Source organism: Podarcis melisellensis (assembly GCF_964234715.1).
Source record: "Podarcis melisellensis genome assembly, chromosome: 4".
NCBI classification, from domain to species: domain Eukaryota; kingdom Metazoa; phylum Chordata; class Lepidosauria; order Squamata; family Lacertidae; genus Podarcis; species Podarcis melisellensis.
In genome coordinates this window covers 22,664,880-22,684,840 of record NC_138531.1, presented here as the reverse complement: position 1 = coordinate 22,684,840, position 19,961 = coordinate 22,664,880, and the positions used below count along the sequence as shown (strand labels likewise).

General features: G+C 44.0%; 1 long non-coding RNA gene across 1 annotated transcript; it reads right to left on the bottom strand.

The window, feature by feature from the left end:
- Positions 1-6,064: 6,064 nt before the first annotated feature.
- Positions 6,065-12,301, bottom strand: LOC309368366. The gene is made up of 4 exons (XR_014167738.1): positions 12,169-12,301; positions 9,124-9,213; positions 8,157-8,358; positions 6,065-6,748 (listed from the first exon to the last, which is right to left on the bottom strand). It is a non-coding gene; the product is annotated as an uncharacterized lncRNA (long non-coding RNA).
- Between the last annotated feature and the right edge of the window lie 7,660 nt (positions 12,302-19,961).

Below are 19,961 nucleotides of genomic sequence, written 5' to 3'. Positions count from 1 at the left end.
AATTGGGTAAAGTTGGTATGATGGAATCAAAGTGCCTGGCACCTGGCTGCAGGATTATTAATATACTAGTTATGATTTATGGAAGCTTTCAAGTACTGGGTCAGCAAACTGTAAGTACTGCTGTAAGTACACAAGATTATCCCTGTTTTCACCCGTGAACTACTGGAGGATATGATTTGAAAGTACTCAAGCAATAAGAGCTAAGATTAGCCTTGCTGAACCAGAGCCATGATTTCATCTATTAAAAGAGAGATTTCATCTATTAAAAGAGATGTCTTTTTAGCCATCCCCATGATCCTGGACATCACATATACGAGACACAAAAGACTTAAAGCCTTTGTGCTGGGCCCAGGGGTAACCCTGTGAAACGCAGTCCAGGACTGGTCCAGAATCCAAAGGTTCCGCGAGGAGTCAGTCCGACAGGGCCAAGGCAGGACATGAGGCAGGAAACCAGGCAAGGACAGGAACAGGATCTCAGGCAGGATCAAGCATACAGCAATGTTGTTCCTGCAACCTGGGACGGGGTCCGACAGCCTTTTATTTTTGTTGGGGTAGCGGCCGATCCTGATCCCCCAGCGACTCACCTCCCTGCTTCACCCAAAGGCGAGCACTCCTCCTGTGCGTACTCAGGTCTCTCCTTCTCTCAGACCTTAGTCTCTGCAGCTTGGGAGACGTCGGTGGGTTACTAAACTCAGGGGCCCCCTCAGCCTCCCCTGACCAAACCAGTAGTGGAGCAGCTGTAAGTGATGGCCCAGCTGAAGGCAATGAGGTAATCCCTGCATCTGGAGCCAGGGTAAGCTCAGGCCCCTGACTCGGCCCAACTGGTGTTTGTTGCAGGGGAACCTGTGCAGACTGGGACTCTTCAGGATCCGGCCCCAGACTTGGTTCAGATGATGCCTGAGGCAAAGGATCCAGTGCAGACTGAGTCTCCTCTGGTTCTGAGTCCGAGCCCAAGTCCCAGGCCATCACCGCCTTTTCTTTCCCAAAGTATACTGCTTTATTATTTTTTAATCCCATAAAATGCAAGCTGCATAGATTTTACCTAGGAGAGGAAACAGTGGAATAGAACTAGTAGGAAGCTTTCAGTTTGCTGACCCAGTACTTGAAAGCTTCCATAAATCATAACTAGTATATTAATAATCCTGCAGCCAGGTGCCAGGCACTTTGATTCCATCATACCAACTTTACCCAATTTGAACTGGCTGCAAGTTTGTTTCCAGGCTCTATTCAATTTGCTGATGTTCACCGTGAAAGCATTAGTGCAGCCCTGTGGCCATGCTGGGAAGCAGCGTTTCTTGGTGAGGTTTCTTTTTATGGTGCAGGGTGCCAGCAGATCCCCTGTCTCCAGACTGGCAAAGAAGAATATTACTCTGTGCAAAGTGAGAATTAACTTACATAATGGGTTATATACGATGTGACGCGGCAGCTAAAAAAGCCAATGCAATTCTGGGCTGCATCAATAGGACTATAGCATCTAGATCAAGGGAAGTAATAGTGCCACTGTATTCTGCTCTGGTCAGACCTCACCTGGAGTACTGTGTCCAGTTCTGGGCACCACAGTTCAAGAAGGACACTGACAAACTGGAACGTGTCCAGAAGAGGGCAACCAAAATGGTCAAAGGCCTGGAAACGATGCCTTATGGAGGAACAGCTAAGGGAGCTGGGCATGTTTAGCCTGGAGAAGAGGAGGTTAAGGGGTGATATGATAGCCATGTTCAAATATATAAAAGGATGTCACATAGAGGAGGGAGAAAGGTTGTTTTTCTGCTGCTCCAGAGAAGCGGACACAGAGCAATGGATCCAAACTACAAGAAAGAAGATTCCACTTAAACATTAGGAAGAACTTCCTGACAGTAAGAGCTGTTCGACAGTGGAATTTGCTGCCAAGGAGTGTGGTGGAGTCTCCTTCTTTGGAGGTCTTTAAGCAGAGGCTTGACAACCATATGTCAGGAGTGCTCTGATGGTGTTTCCTGCTTGGCAGGGGGTTGGACTCGATGGCCCTTGTGGTCTCTTCCAACTCTGTGATTCTATGATTCTATATAAAAGCTGAGTTAACAGAACATACATTGTGAACATCAGGAATTAATGAGATGCATGCTTTATGCTTCATCAGAAACAAGGGTGTTAAGTACACTGAACAAAATACTGAACACTGTAATAAAACAAAATAACTTATGGCATAACTAGGAAGTGATAGAACAGTGGGATCTGCTTTCTCAGAAATTCAGTTTTAATCTTGTAAAATGCACAACACCAGGGCAAAACAACAACAGGTAAAGAATAAAAACACATTAAAGGATGCAACCAAAGGTAAGGTTTAAGGGAGAGGTTGTGAGACTAATATACATAACTGTCAGGACTGCCTCCAGGTCCCAGCTCACAGAGGACCAACGCCCAGTTGATTTAATGTACAAAAGTCTTTATTGAAGTTTAGTTTCCATTTCAAACCCCAGAGCGTGCAGCCCTACGTCTTGACTTCAGATCGGCGAAGTCCCCTCTGAATCACTACCCCTTCCGCACCAGTTTAAGATCCTGGCCCGGCTCCACCTCCTCCGCTGTTCTTTCCTCCTCTGGGTCCTTCTGCCCCCTGGGGTTTCCTCCCTTCTGGACTCTTCTGACGCTGACCCTCCTGAGTCTTGCCCTTCCTTCCGGCGGGCTTTAGGACCTGGCTCCCCATCCGGGCTACCTGCTGTGCCGCTCGCCTGTACATTTGAACTTGGCGGCGCGCCCAGCCGGTAACCTTCCTCCTGACCGTTCCCCCGCTCTCCGATGTGGGCGTGGTCAACCCTGACTCCTCTCCTCTCGCTGGTGGCGAGAACACTGTTCCCGATTCCTGGGACTCCTCTCCCCTACTGTGCTCTGGTGGGGAAGCTGGTCCTGATTTCCAGCTGCTGCTCAAGGAGTCCCCGCTGGCCCCTTCCTTCTGGGGCTTCCCCTTTGGCACCCCCCTCGCCCTGGCCATGGGCGCTCCCTTCTGTGAGTCTTCCGATTCGCTGGTGAGACTCGTGGAATCTCTCTGACCACTGTCACTGCCTACTCCCCCCTCGGATTCCTCCTCCTCGCTCTCCATTTGCTCCCTCTCCTGTGTCTCTGCTCCTGAACCCCTGACAATAACTTTATTGAAGTCCATAAGATTAATGTCCTTAATATTGTAAAATATTGACGGTAACACAGGCTACTTTCATCAACATAAAAATGCTTGAGAAACATGCAAATGAACCCTTTCTAGATAATAGGCTCACAATAAACTTTTTCAAAAAGGGGGAGGGAGTACATTAATGTAAGTTTGTCAAAATAACAGTTTAGCTGTCCTTTTACAAATGGAAGAAAAACCATATTTAGGGAATCTTTTAATGTTTGATGCATTACTGTATTTTAATATTTTGCTGGAAGTCACTCAGAGTGGCTGGGGAAGCCCAGCCAGATGGGCGGGGTATAAATAATAAATAATAATAATAATTATTATTATTATTATTATTATTATTATTATTATTATTATTATTATTATTTGCTAAACACTAAAAGTCTCTGCAGCTGGTCTAGGTTAAAGGAAATGGTGAGTCACAGATGGTCGTGCTGCAGGCAAAAGGCTTTTCAGTAGCCAGAAGTTGATATGTATCTGCAAATGCCACTCTTTGCTTGTAGATTTTTTGAAACATTTGTTTTTATAAGACATTTTTGGCCAGAGAAAACACTTATTTTCTAAGAAGTAGGATTCCTGGGGAACTAAGTGGGTTTGTTTCCTCAAAATCCAAATCATCAACAGATGCCACTGCAATGATTATTTCATCATTTTCAGAAAATCTCCTGTTTATTTCAATAAATACTGTATTAATGACTTCAAAATATATTATTCCCACTTGTTCACTTTGGCTCACTTTTTTCACTAGGGCTTTTGTTAAAACATATTTCTGTAGCATTGCATTTCTGTTGAACTAGGACTTGCACACTCCAGTTTTTGCCACTTGCAACACTGCCTCGTTACATTGGCCTAACAATTTGGATGGGTCCAGAGTGTTCAAATGGTTTCAGTCTCAGCTCTGTAAAGCATGCAGCACCGAAAGTGATACATAACCGTTCTGTGTACCTTTGCATTTTTCACATATCAAGATTTCTAAAAGCAACTTAGGATATTTTAGAAGCATATATCACAGGACATCTGAAGCATCCGTTTTGTGCCATGTCCTCCCAGAGACTCCAAAGGCACACTCCATTGCCTCCCGAGACAGACAAGTGCCAACAATATCTCTCAAAGAACTTGTGCCATGAATATTTGCAAGTTCATTCTGAGTTTCCAGGGACTGATCGTTTCTATTTCTATGGGAATGTGCTTACCACATCCCCCATTTCAATCAGTTTTTCATTTTTTTAGGGTGTATACAAATTTGCAAATATACCTTATTTTTCGCTCTATAGGACACACTTTTTCCCCCTCCAAAAATTAAGGGGAAATGTGTGTGCGTCCTATGGAGCGAATGCAGGCTCCTTGGCTTCAGCGATAGCAACACGAAGCCTCCGAAGCGCAGAGGGAGCGCTCCCTCCACGCTCGGGAGGCTTTGCGTTGCTTTCGCTGAAGCCTGGAGAGTGATAGGGGTCGTTGCGCACCGATCCCTCTTGCTCTCCAGGCTTCAGGGATAGCCGCCTGAAGACTTCAGAATGCAGCGCGAGTTCCTGCTGTATTCCGCAGGCTTCGGGTTCCTTTTGCTGAAGCCGGGAGAGCAAGACTCTCCTGGCTTCACCAGAGAGGGCGAGCTGCGCAGCGCCCCTTCAGCCAAGCGGGAGGAGAAATGGAAGGGGCTCTGTTTCTCCTGCCGCTTCACTGAAGGGGCACTGAGCACAGAGGGGGAAATTTTTTTTTTCTTGTTCTCCCCCTCTAAAACAAGGTGCGTCCTATGGTTGGGTGCGTCCTATAGAGCGAAAAATACAGTAGTTCTGTGTACAAAACACCTGAGCCCTTTACTTAGTTGGCAATATGGATAGTCCTGAGCAGACTGATGCAGTGCCCACTGAAATCTGCAATTGGCAGCTGTATTTCCCACAAAAAAAGTCTGCTGCTCAAGATCAGAGCATGGAGCTGAAAAACTTGATTCCTCCAGCTGGTTTTGCATGATATGTCTAATATAAGCGATATCGCACCAGGGACAAGAAGCAACTCTTGGCAATGGCATCCAGAACTGTCACCATATCAAAAGTTGCTGCACTGAGCCGACACTGAGACCTGTGCTCTTGACTTCAGGCTCTCAAGATCATTTTTCATGCAAATCCCCTGGCATTTCATTGAGTGCCATGCATGTAAAATGAGTAAAAGTGTTTCTAGACACTTTGTACATAACTTTTTTTAAAAAAAAGAAAAGCGTACCAAATAATGTAATGATCGGCTGTTCTGTTAGCCCTTTATTTTCTTCTATCCACAGGACAGATATAAGAGGAAAAGAGCTCTACATTTTCGGTGCTTTCATTGCTGCTCTGAACTATAAATGGGATGGCATTTTGGAAATGCCACCCTCATCTTAGCTAGTCGAACCAATTACTGATGGAAAAGATTACCTACAAAATAGGACAAGGAGGTAAGATGGCCCAGCCATTAACCATACGTTAACTTTAAAGGCATGTAGCTATTAGGACTCTGTTTTTGTAATGACGTCAGTTCAATTATTTTTGCAGTGTGGGATATAAAAAATACAAGCTGTCATTCATATGATTATTGGATTTCGGGACTTCTCGTTTCCCCACTTGCTATCTTAAAGGGGACAGACAGGAAATGGGGAACTTTTTTCCCCCATTGGCACATCTTTTCTTTTCTATTTCCCCTCCACTTCTTCTCAGGATCCTGACAAGTGCCTCAGATGTGTTAGGTTGTGAGAGTACGATTGCTCCAACTTAATCAGTACCCAGCAGAGATTTGAACATGGGTTTGCCACCTAAAATAATCTAATCACTACACCATATTCTATCTCCTTGTATTTTTTCCTGTTATAACACAAATCCAGAAAAAAATTAGCCAAGATTCACAGGAAGGTTGATATTCAAACAGCTAATGAAGATTGTGTAGGGGGTGTCCACCAGTCCCATAATATGACCATTAGTATCACACATCAGAGAGGGGTGGCAAGTGAAGGTTGAATTGGAAGACTACGTTCCTGCCTTCAAACATAATGTTTTGCTTTGTTTTTATCTATTATGCACCTTCCCCCCTGTTTTTAATACAACACTGAAAACAATTTTAAACAACTTACAACCACAAAATAGGGTGAGTCCTAAATATACATGTCTCAAGTATGAAAGGCCAGATAACGGTGCATTTGCCGGCATTTGCCAGAAACTATAGTGCAGTTACTAGATGTGCCATTTGGACTGTACAAAGTGCAATGCACACAAACTGCTTGGAACTAACTTCCTGGCAGACTGCTACCTCCTCAATTGATTATTAGAGCACTTGTTTTTAAATGGAAGGTTGTTAAGTCAAGCTATAAAACCTACAACATATTCTCCACTATTGAGAGACAGACGTAAAAAAAAAATCAAGGTGCCGCTGACTTCTAAAAATTGGTCCTTATAACAGTTACCAAGGTTGCAGGTTTATCCTCCTGTGTCTTCTGCAGGGTGTATGATCTTCCTATTGCCTCTTATTACTTCCTTCTTCCTTAATTGCTGCTAGCTGTTACTCATTGGAGACAGAGCTCCAAGGTCATAGGACACATTTTTCAAGTAGATTTGAGGCCTGGCAAATAAGCCTGCCTAGAAGAAACTGAGAGGATCAGATAAGACCAGAAAGAATAACCTGAATTAGCAACCTGCATGGTACCATCTATACCACCTTCCCAGCTGGCAACCAGAAAATTTGTCCGACTCCTAAACATTTGCATAATGTCACAAAACTACACCCTCGCTGGGCATTTTTAGATAGCACTTTTCTTGGCTGGATGCTGTAATTCACTCTGGTGACCACTGGAGGACCAAAATCAGCTGAAGCACATCCTGTACGTCATGATGACTATGGGAACTGAAATGGATGAAATTCAGTCACCTGCCTGGATATGCGGCACTAATAGTCTTCGTAAATCAGAAAGACCATTAGAGTATGGCGTGGAACAGAACACGCATGAAAACCAAAGAGAATGTTGCAATCCAAAATAAAGGTTCCCATCGAGTTCATACTGTTCACATACCATCATGTTGTGGAAGCCATTGTCTCAGTCCAGATATGCAAACCATTTTGTGCACCTCATCAAAATAATTTGTTTTGTGTCCTGAATAGTGACCACTCATGGTGTACTGCAAGCTGCTTCTGGTTTTATTTGCTTGCTCTATTTAATTTCAAAGACGCGGGTGGTGTTGTGGCTTAAACCACAGAGCCTAGGGCTCCCGTTGCTCGGTCCCTGCCCCTGCCAACCTAGCAGTTCGAAAGCTAGGTAAGTCATGCTGGCCACATGACCTGGAAGCTGTACGCCGGCTCCCTCGGCCAGTAAAGCGAGATGAGCGCCGCAAACCCAGAGTCATCCGTGACTGGATCTAACAGTCAGGGGTGCCTTTACCTTTAATTTTAAAAGTGATGAGCTCCAGGCCATGGGCAACTCTAGTGCACCTCCCCAAGGCTCCACACCGGATCAGCTAAATCTCAAAACTGGTCTACTGCATAGGAGTCGTCACTTCTTAAATAAAGGACTCCTGGCATTCACTAGCCTAGAGTCAGCCTAGTAATCTACCCCCCAGTGAGTCCACGGAGGATTTCAGCACATGGCTTGGAAATTTAAGCTGCATTCTCTCAGCCATTATTTCCCCAGTGCCTTCTCTTGGATAGTGTTCTTTAAGAAGCTTTAGTGCGCATCTGCTGCAAACAAGGCTTTGGATGCCTGCATTTCAAATCTTCCAAACTTCTCACCCACACGTCCATCTTCATTTGCCAAATTGGCGTTAACGCACTCTTCCCCTCTCGCTGTGAGAAGCAGCTTTTCTCTGTTGAAGCAGACCGTGGCACAGAAGTGATGTCACTTGTGGCCACGGGGTGCCCACTTCTAACAATCCCAGTGATGCTGTCTCGCTGCGGTCATTAGATGTCCTGTCGCAGTTTCCTCCCTCCCCCCCCCACCGCCCAATGCTGTGTACCTACTTCGTTGTTCTTGGCAGGCCACGGCACTGATTCATATGCCTCCTACCTCCTTTCCTATACAAACACCCGGGCAAGTAGGTGCCACGCAACGTGTCAGGCTGACAGTTCTGTGGGAAAGAACTCTCCAAATGAATCCCAGTGAGGAGGGAAAATGGCACCGTGCCCTGCCTGCATTGCAAATTTTAAATGCACCAGGTCTCCAGTGGCTTGTTCCTTCATTATTCCATACTCGAGAATTGAGCAGCTTTCTAAATAGGGGGAAAAAAGACAATGTTCTTGGCCAGTGAAAAGGAAAACACTCCCCAACCCTGACCAGCTTCTAATAAGGGTGCCCAAGCAAGAACTGAACGGATTGCCCACAGAGAAACCTTTAGTTCTCTCTTCTAATATCTTATTCCCTCATTTGTTTCTTATGCTCAGTGCATCTTGGATCATTACCTGGTCCATGCTAGTCTAGCAGTTCATGAATGTGTTACTACAATAAGCTGTGTTGCTCTGCACTCGAGTACCCAGGGCTACTCAAGCAGATGGGCAATTATCAGTGGCAATCTCTATCCCTAGACAGAACATCCCTCTCTGTGCCCAGGGCTGTGTTTCAAAGGAACACTTGCCCTTTTTTTCCATTATTGCCACAAGCAAACATTTTCTTAAACAAGCTTTTTATGAATCAGCGAACCGTTTAACTGCCAATAGAATTAGCTTGGGATTTTTTGCTATCGCAACAGCGCAAAATGAATATCAAGAACACGCTTGAGAGAAGTACAAGCTTTCTCTTGGCAGTGTTTAACAGTTTAAATAGTTTCAGCCACATGGAAACACTGGAGTAGGATATCTAATGGAGGCAGGGATAAAGGAAGACTCCAAAGAGAGACAGACAGAGGAGGCACCCCCATTCAACGGCCTAGCTTTGCTCCCAGCCTCTAGGGGCAGAGATGGAGTGGAACGCCTCCCTCCTCCTGAGTACCACCACCCAGCTTTGCCACTAGGCAGGAGGGGGAGATCTTTCCTCCTACCTGACAGTGTGGTGGGGAGTTTGTCCACCCACAGTAGGGGGTGGCAGCAGGGATTTTTGCCTCAGGTGCCAAAAATGCTTCAGTCTGCCTCTGCAAAGAGAGAGAGAGAGAGTACACACACATATCATTTCTCACCCAGCTACCAGAAACACCTTCAGTTGAGCACAGGTGAAGACACGGCTTAAACACCCCAAACAGCCAGCTAAATTCATTGCCCCACATCATACCTCCACAGAAGACACCCTCCATTCCTGATGCTGGTAGCTGACAGAGCCCTGTAAACTCACCTTGCTCATTCTCCCTGCCTCTCAAAAACAAGGAGGGCCATAGCCTAACCAGCAGGACTGTAGTTTAATCTATATGAGGTCTTTGGTTCAATCCCTACCATCCCCAGATGGTAGTGGGAAAGACGCATTTGAAACTTTGGAGAGCTGCTGCCTAGAAAAATCTAGATGGACCAATGGTGTAATTTGGTATAAAGGAACACCCTATGCTCCTAAAATCTGCAGTCTGTCGCTTTTCACAGATACACAAATCTAGATCGCATCCTCTTCAGCTGAAAGGTGGAAAAGGTATACAGCGGTACCTCGGGTTAAGTACTTAATTTGTTCTGGAGGTCCGTTCTTAACCTGAAGCACCACTTTAGCAAATGGGGCCTCCTGCTGCTGCTGCGCCGCCGGAGCACGATTTCTGTTCTCATCCAGAAGCAAAGTTCTTAACCCGAGGTACTATTTCTGGGTTAGCGGAGTCTGTAACCTGAAGCGTATGTAACCCGAGGTACCACTGTACACATAACAACCTTTCTGTGACCTACCAGATAATTCCTAGCCATTTAGAAAGCATCCGCTGACTGTTTTGCCAGTGATCTTCTTAACAAAAGAAAATTGTAAGATATGGTCAGCAGAGCTGGCCAAGTTTATGTACTCCTCCTGGCTTCGTTAACCTTCTGCTGTCCAAACACCCAATCTTACAACAATACTATGATCAATGATATTGAAAGCCACCAAGAGGTCCAGGAGCATCTGAAGGGTCAGTTCCATTGACCTCAGGGGGTCAGTAACAACCACTTTGGAACACCCTGATGCACCGAGTACAAATTCAACATAAAACCTTATGTGAGCAAAGAGTAAGAAGAGTGCAATAAAAATCAGAGTAAGAACAACACAAGTATTTTTGCAGCAAGTTCTGAAAATCATTGAAATGGGAAATACACTTCCAAAAAAACCCAAACTCAGTGAATGGTTTGAGTTTAGCTCTAGTGTGAAGAGAAGCCAGAGCAAGGAGCACTTAACACCATTGTAATTCCATAGAAAGGAACTTAATTATTTCAAACTTAGTTTTGAGTACTTATTTGTTGAGTACTTATTTATATCCTGAAAGGAACCTCATTGTATAGGTGTTTATTTCTTGTTTGGAGAATGAACTTGAAGTTATCCACTTATCCATACACAACCCTTATAAGAAAACGGTATCTACCAGATATGTGTAATTTAAAGAAAATAATCATAAGCACTTCATTTTATATCTTTGCACAATAGCCATTTATAGTAAATTACTGCAGAGCCACAAAAACAGAACTCTTGTGACCTTTTCTTCCAGCAGATAATCTGCACTGGTAAAGCGAGATTGCTTGTCGCAGGGATAAATAGCATATGTCACTTACCCATTTTAGGAGAACATATGCGGAAAGGGCATTCTGAAATTTCTATCATCTGTGGGGAAAATACTGCACAATTCTGTCATTGCAACACAGCTGATACGTTTGGGGTTTGTTTATTGTCTCAATTGGCTATCCTCCCATATTTAATATTTCTTCTTTTGAATATCTTGTGGTATATTTGAATTCCATAGACATCAGATTCTAGGCTCAGTGGTTTCCACCTTTCTAAGTGTTGGCAATACAGCCAGGATCCTACTTGTGTGGTGGAACACTATGCATGCATGCATGCATGCATGCATGCATGGAGCCCATTCTCATGCATGCATGCAAACTATATATACAAATGGTTGTGGACCCTGGACATGCTAGTGGTGAGGAGCTGGTGCCCTTCAGCATCCTTCACACAGACATTGAAAACACCTTATACTGACTCCAAACTTAGAGGAACATAGCCAGTGGCCTTATCAGACCATTGGTCCATCTAGCTCAGAATTATCTACACTGAGGGCAATGACTCTCCAGGGTTTCAAGGTTCCAGGAGTCTCTTCCCAGCCCTACCTGGAGGTGCCAAGGATTGAGACTCAAACCCTTTGCATGCAAGGCAGATACTCTACCATTGAGCTACAGTTCTTCCCAAAAAAGTTATTCTTTAAAAAGTTATATCAGCACGCCATCCAAATGGGCAAGCATTCATGTTACATTGGGATTTTCCACAGTGCTGTTCTTATGCTCTGGCTGGCTCCTTGCAGATTTTTGAACAAATGTAGGTGCAGGATAAAAGCTGTAGTGACCACAGTTGACCATCCCAATCTTTGTGATGATATCTCAGTAGTGGTTTTTCTGTTCTGATTTGTGAACAGTATGGAACACCTGCAAATTCACAGCAGGTTGTTGCAAAAACAAAAGAAAAACTATAACCAGCTAAAAGGCAATAATACTGCTACTTGCTTTCTTCCATTAGAAGCCCATTCCCAGTTTCCAGATAGCACAACTGCTAATTATGTAATCTGTTTACTGAAGAATAAGAAAGGAAACTGCAAACTAGAAAATCAGATTCTAATTCTTTCCCCATCACCACCCTGAATCTATGATATCAGCAAAACAAACCTGTTGTGAATTTCAGCTCTATGCACAGACTCAGAATTACTTTACCTGTCATCCCAGGACACACACACACACACACACACACAGAGCAAACACATATACAGTTGTTTATTCACAACAACAAAAAATCTGGCTGGCAGTTTTGCTATTCCTTTTTTTCCATATCACTCATATACATGAGGCACATGCAATCATATGTTTTGCTATAAAACTCAAACCTTAGGCAAATGAGCATTGCCATTAACACACTTGCCTGTCTCACTCACATTGCTAATTATTACCTGTACTGTGTGATGGTTGGGAGTTCCCTTTTTAGCATTCTCACTCCTGAAGAGATCAAAGTGGCTTTTTGATGGATTCCCCAATACAAATGCCCCAGTTTATTTGTGTTAAGCTGTCTTCCTATAGGTTCTCTCTCTGTATATAGAATCACTTCTATAGAGTCTTAGGACTCTCTCCAGGTCACAAACCCTCCTCTGTCATTGCTGTATACCTCAGACTGCACCTCTAGACCCTCCTTGAGGGTTTTTGCTTGACTGGAATGTATCCTGATAAAGAAACGGGTGTGACTGTGTGCAAAAACTAGTCTACTACACAAAAGTGCACTTTTGCCTCTGACCTACCCAGCACTGGCATATGGCCCCTGGAAAGTTTCCCAGAAGAGAATGTGGCCCTCAAACTTTAAAAGGTCCCCTACCCCTGATCTCCATAAAGATAACTAATTGTCTCTACACCAAACTAAAATTATTTAAGAGAAAGGGAGCCACAGAATTAACATCTAGGCAGGAATAGCTCACATAGTTTAGCTGTCTTTTGCCAAATGGTTATAAAATTGTGTGTGAATTAGCCCTAAATGAATTAAGTGAACCAAATGGACTAAATCCTAAATGAGCCAGTCCTAAATGAGCATGTGTAATTACAACATCATCCATTACAATATCGGACTTGGTGGCCCCTTGCCAAACGGCAGAGTAGTCAAAACAGGAGAACAAGGCAAAGAAGGAAGAAGGACTCCCTAAAAATGTTTTCTGAAAAACCTATTTGCCGGTGCAAAGACTTGTTTGCTACACAAGCAGCTGTGGCGGAATACAGCCACTGCACTGCCCTCTGAACTGAGGTGGCCGTATGGGGTGCTGGGACTAGCAGAGATGAGGGCTGGGGAAGCACCAGGTTTGCAGTGGTGACAGGTACAGGTGTGCATCCACTCAGGCTTACCTCTGCAAGCATGGTACTTCACCCGCCCTTACCACCACTCTGTCCTGTGCCCCCTTAGTCCCAGTGGCCAGCAGCACTGCCGCAGGGTGGTGCAGTGGTTGTGTACCAGCTCATGTGTGGTGACTGGGGGAAAGGAAGCACCTGGAAGCACCTTAACATTGCAGTCCTAACCATGCCTACTTGTGAATATGTACTGTTTAAGTCAGTGGATAACATTTGCTCTATTGCTCTCCTTGTTTTAAGGGCAGGATTGCAGTGCCTGCTATCTCATTTGTCAGTCTTGCACTTCCATAGATTGATGAGAAACAAGCTAGCAACTCTTGCCCCACAATGTTAGTGCAGCCAAAAACAGAAGCAACACTTATCTAACTAATCCCTATTTCCAAATTATGAATCATTGATTCCATACTTTGTAGGTGGTTGTTGTAGCTTGGGGCTCTACACATTAGAATTTGCAATAGTCTTTAAACTGCTTCTTAAAATATAAAACAAGATACCTGCTGTTTGATTGCATCGTTACAGCATTGAGGGGCTCAGATTAGCTCTTAATGCTCACTAGAAAGCATGTATTGCATCTTTGAGGATACAGGGTTTCTGTCCCATTAAATTAAGGAGCGTGTTTCATACAAATTGCCTTCCCTCCTAATTCTGCTTTGGTTTTCTTGTCTATTAAGAACATTCCAAGAAGCAACTGTGTTGTAAAAACAAAAGTAAAGAACTTTAGGTCCCAGGAAGTCTTAGATTTCATGATCATTTTGCCCTAATGCATTTCATAACTGAGGTCATGTAGAAGAGAGAAACTAGAAAATAACCATGTAGCTTAGGCTACAGTCCTGTACAGTGGTACCTCGGGTTAAGTACTTAATTCGTTCTGGAGGTCCGTTGTTAACCTGAAACTGTTCTTAACCTGAAGCACCACTTTAGCTAATGGGGCCTCCTGCTGCCACCGTGCCACCGGAGCATGATTTCTGTTCTCATCCTGAAGCAAAGTTCTTAACCCGAGGTACTATTTCTGGGTTGACGGATCCTGTAACCTGAAACGTATGTAACCTGAAGCGTATGTAACCCGAGGTACCACTGTACTCATGTGGAAGTAAGTCCCATTAAACTCAGTAGAGGTACCCAGAGAATCAGACTGGTCTAGTTTTACTGAGTGACTTTAAGTTGCTGAGGCCTGAGGATATAAACAAGGTGTCTGACCATGTATAGTCAACCACCTGTCTGCTTGACCCTTTGCCTCCACATCCAACAAGAAGAGGAAGTCCAGGAGGTTGTAAATTCCTCCTTGGAAAAGGGGGTGGTTATTAGGCCACTCATGAAGAAACTTAACCTGGATCTGAAAGATGTAAACAACTGTAGGCTGGTTGCCAGCAGCCCAGTGTTACAAACTGAGATATGAAAGCTAGGAGCTAAATGGCACCTTAAAGCAAGGTTATGGGCACAACAACAGAAAGTCTAGGCACACTTTTTTTTATAACAAGAATACAAAGCTCAAAATGAATGAACTGCAGCTAAAATATGATGTTCATTTTTCACATGATCTAGTCCTTCCCCTGCCTACCTCCTAATATTCTTAAGAGGGTCTCTTCTCCAGTCTCCAGCCTGGCTGGAAGTTGGGGAGGCAGAAAAAGGTCCTCCTTTGCTACCACACTGCAGTTTTAATCTGAAATCTTAGGCGCAGTACTGGGCCCAGAGCTCAGAAACTGCTCGTGCTGATGAAATTCCCTGTCACAAAATGCGCCTAGAACAATGGAAGTTTCAAACACTGCAGCAGTGCCCTCCTGGGCAAGGTGCTCAAGCAAGTGGTTTTGGATTGAACTCTCTTTCTAGATCCACTTCAATTACACTTCAGTCCTGATTTAGTAATGGAAACTTTGATGTTCACCCTGTGGGACCTTTTCCCAAGAGACGGATAAGAAAAGTGTGATCCTGTCAGTAGTCAGGTACTTCTCAGCAAATTTCAAAACCATTTACAGTGGTACCTCGGATTAAGAACTTAATTCGTTCTGGAGGTCCGTTCTTAACCAGAAACTGTTCTTAACCTGAAGTACCACTTTAGCTAATGGGGACTCCTGCTGCCGCCGCACCGCCACTATGCGATTTCTGTTCTCATTCTGAAGTAAAGTTCTTAACCCAAGGTACTATTTCTGGGTTAGCGGAGTCTGTAACCTGAAGCAGTCTGTAACCCGAGGTACCACTGGACTGCGATATCCTTCTGGATAAGCTGTCTGAGTTGGGTGCTGAAGGTACCCATGTTACTAGTACTATTTTTCTAGAAAAAGAAGTGTCGGAACTCACCATGAACACCTCCCTCAATGGTGCCCACCTGAGAGGTGCTGGAACTGAGTTCTGGTGAGTTCCAGATGGAAAAAAACCCCTGCGTGTTACAGCAACTCTGTTCTTTCTTGGACAACCAATGGTCCTCCATGCTGTTCTAACATCTACATAAAAGGTGGTCCTGGGATGTGGTCTGAGGTGTCACCAACATGTGGATGACCCTCAGCTCTGTCATTCCCCCCCCCCCCCCCCGCCGGTAATATATTTCTTTAGTCTTCAGTGAGTGGCCAGAGATGAAGAAACATAAAAAAAGTCCTTCTTTTCCTTTCACTCTGTAAACAAACTAACTCTAGATTCTCCCCAGCACCATTTCCCTCAGATTGCATAAATGAATGCAAACAGCAGCAGCCCACAGCTTTTCTCATTTTCCCAGGTTCTGGAATATCTGTATTCACTTAACAAAAGCTATGGGATGGGTTCTGGTTGAGGACAACATCATATGAATGATGCTCAGAAACCTTGGTCTCAAATGGCCTCAAACCCACAGGGCAAGCTAGCTTAAGGGTCTACCCCAAATATCATGTGCATCCAGTTAGGAAGCCCACTATACTGCATCCTTGGTAGGTGACGACCCAGCCTCTGATTGGTGAGGAGTCCTGTGCCTCCTAAACTAGCCTGCTGCCTGTAGGTGTAGTAGTGGAAGATGCTAGCCAGTCGCCAATGTGGAAGTAAGATTCAGCTGTCATTTTAGTTCTATATATGGACTGGGATGGTGCCATCTTGTCTTGGGCTCAGGCTGCAAAATGTCTTGGACCACCCCTGGATTGCACTGTACAACTGCAATCCTAAACACGCTAACTGAGCAATCTGAACAACATGCTCTTGCCACTGAGTTTGGCAGAGCTGGGGAGCGACTGCCACATGCACAGTACCACCCAACCACTCATGGCAGCAGAAGTGACCTAGTAATCAAGACTGAATCGGGGTTCCACTCAGTCCAACACACATAGCCAGGTAGAAGAGGGTGGTTGCATGGTGTAAGCCCCTCTTTATATAGTGCATTTAAAAAGGTAAAGGTACCCCTACCCGTTCGGGCCAGTCTTGCCAGACTCTAGGGTTGTGCGCTCATCTCACTCTAGAGGTCGGGGGCCAGTGCTGTCCGCAGACACTTCTGGGTCACGTGGCCAGCGTGACAAGCTGCATCTGGCAAGCCAGTGCAGCACACGGAATGCTGTTTACCTTCCTGCTGGTAAGCGGTCCCTATATATCTACTTGCACTTAAGGGTGCTTTCGAACTGCTAGGTTGGCAGGCGCTGGGACCGAATGACGGGAGCGCACCCCACTGCGGGGATTCGAACCGCCGACCATGCGATCGGCAAGTCCTAGGCGCTGAGGTTATACCCACAGCGCCACCCTATGCACAGGATTCCACTGTAAGGCTTACTTGGGTGCCTCTCAAATCCTGGCACGGGCATTGTCTGAAGAGCCATAAACAGTGCCTTTAAGGGGATTAGAACAGGCTCTTCTGCACTGAAGATCATAATACATACACCCCAGTCCCTTTTACCTTCCTCTTTCAATTATTTCTCTCTCCCATCTGGTCTCAATTTCTTTGAGGTTAGGGAGACACACACTTTCCTGTAATGAAACAGCAATAATTCCACAGTTATCAGTAGGAACCCAATGGACACGTGTGCCAGAATAAATCACCCATGTTTGCACTGTGGATGATTTGCAGTGCGATAGTCAATCCGATATCATTTCTGAGGTCAGGGTACAGCAAAATAGCAGTTTATTCCACTTTCCTGCCTAATACCCATGTCTAGTATTGACTCATTTCCTGTAAATGGCTTCGGAGAATGCCTTCAGAAAATGTTCAGGCAGGAATGTCATAAATGAAAGTGCTTTGCTGTTGCTAAGATGTTTCTTAACAGGGTGTCTGGTCTCCTTGGCAATATAGGAATATACCTCTGTAAACAACATTAGTAACTCATCAAGGGACTTTCACCTTTGTGGGTGCCTAATGCCTATGGAGGTGGGGGAGAACAAAACTAAAATAAGCTGTCTCTAGAAAAGAGATCTCAAGATAACAAAATTTGTTTGATTGTTTGTTTGTTTTAAACAATATACTATTTTCAAAAATGTGCCTCCCCCACCACCAACACCACCAAATTGTTTTGGAGTAGAATTTGCTATTGGAACCTCATTTCTCCCCATTACTCCTGGAATTTTTCTCTCACATTGCTTGGGATAATAATCTACCATCATGAACTCTGTCTGGCACAATTAGAAGCTTGGAGTTTATGTGCTTTCTATCATCAAACACAACACAGCCGCCTGCAGTTGATACTTTGCAAGATTACCATTTGGCTTAAAAGCAAAAAAGGGAAGATAAGGCATCTTTGGGGAAAGAAAGCTCCAGTGGCCATAAAGGTATTTCTCCCCCCCCCCCCCCGCCACTGTTGGTAGTTAGGACTACCTCATTTTGCGCCCTTTTTGCAACTGTCTGTCACTTCTAACTTTCTGTAGTTTTCGCTTACGTTTGCTGCAGATGCATGGTTTTGATGCTCTTGCTGTTCTTTGCCATTGCAACCATTAGATTCGTTTTCCCTATGTGGCCATTTGATCCTTATGGCTGTAATTCTGCTAAAGATGTCAGAATCCTACATCTGAAATGATGTTATGGAATGTAACAAAAAAAAATTATGCATCATCTCTGCAGCCAATTGAATTAAGAGGCAATGTGGGAAAGTGAGGCTAAGAAATGAAAAGGCGAAGAAGAAAAATGGACTGAAATCCTGCAGAAGCAGGCCTTATTATTATTATTATTTATTAAATTTGTTATTTATGGCCTCCATCCCTTCAATCAGTAGGAGCTTATGTATGCGACCTTGAACTCCCCAGAGGAAAAGCAGGACATAACCATCAGTCAATGAATCAATCACTCAAGTAGACTCTTGATGCTCGAGATTTTTTCCCCTCAGAATTTATTCTGGATAGACATGGCTCATGAGATCATCTTCCTATAAATCATGTGGGTTATATATGAATGAAAACTTTTAAAGCATTATCCAGAAAAAAAAATTGAAACTCAGGTGATTCCTGTGAGAGGCGACTGCTTACATTTCTCCAACTGAGATCAAGGACATTTAAAAGTGTAGGTATCTGAAGAAGTGTGCATGCACACGAAAGCTCATACCAAGAACTAACTTAGTTGGTCTTTAAGGTGCTACTGGAAGGAATTTTTTTTGTTTTATTTAAAAGTGAATCGCTTTTTGTTGGACCCCACCTTTCGTTTTTAGGTACACCTGAGAGTAACTCAAGAAATAGAGATATTGCACACATTATGTGGTATGAGGTAGTTGATAGTGGCACGAGAGCTTAGTGTACTCTTTTTTCCTGGTTTACTACATACATGCTATTTTTAACATGGTGGAGATTTTATTTTTGCTCTTTCATTCAAATGCACTTGCCGATGAAAGTTATATAGCCAGTGATTCTACCACCTCAGTCTGCTACCTATGTCATTTGAACTAGGGCTGATACATGGAATATGTGGCATAACAACAAGGACAGTGTTTCTGAACAAAGCACACACACTGTCTCCTTTCTTCACTGCTGAGCAACTACAACAGCATCTTATGTAACTCAGATTGGGAGTAGGGATGTGCAAGAAAAAAAGTCATTTCATAATTGTGTTCATTTTTGCTATTTAAGACCTCGTGTATTTTGCTCTTCAGTTGCTAAAATCACATTTGCTTCTTTCTTCATTTGTTAAATTCATGTTGGTTTTGTTACATTCATTTCCCATTTTCCCTCCTCCTGTTGTTGTTTTTTTCCTGCATCTTGTGGCACAAGCAGCAGGAGTGCTGATTTGGGGGGCTGCCATTTTATTTCCCCAGAATGCTTTGGACATCGACATTGACACATTCTATGGTGTACTGGGGTACAAATGACAGTCATTACAAAAAATAATAATAATGCTCACCTCAGAGGCTGGATCAGACCAAAGCTCCTTCTAGTCCAGTATCCTGTACTCACAGTGTCCCATCAGATATCTATGACAAGCCCACAAGCAGGACATGAGTGCCATAACATTCTCCCATTTGTGATCCCCTGTCAGGAGTTCTGAATCACATAGAACCACTGTAAAGAAGGTGATTTGCCAGCACACAGGGACCCCATTCTTCCTAGCATTACTGACTTCACATGATGAAATTTAAAACCCGAACAGGGCTTTACTCCCTAAATATTTTATGGAATTGTGCTATTATTGAAGGAGTTAAGACCAGAGAGGTCTGTTCCTAGACTCTGCTAGGTCATGCCCCCTTACCTCCATGAGGGATGACGTGAAGCTGCTTCTTTTTCCTATTCCTCACCTCTCTTCGCACCATGCAACCAACCAGAATGGACATGTTTGAACTTGCTCCAATTTCAGACTGCATGTTTGAAACTATATTCTGTATTTTGTACCCAGGAATATTCCACCTATGTTCTCCTTGCTGCTGGCATGGGACAATGCATGAATCTGGCCTTTGGATTTAGTAAGTGAAGCTTTTAAACTTACTTAACAGTGTTCATT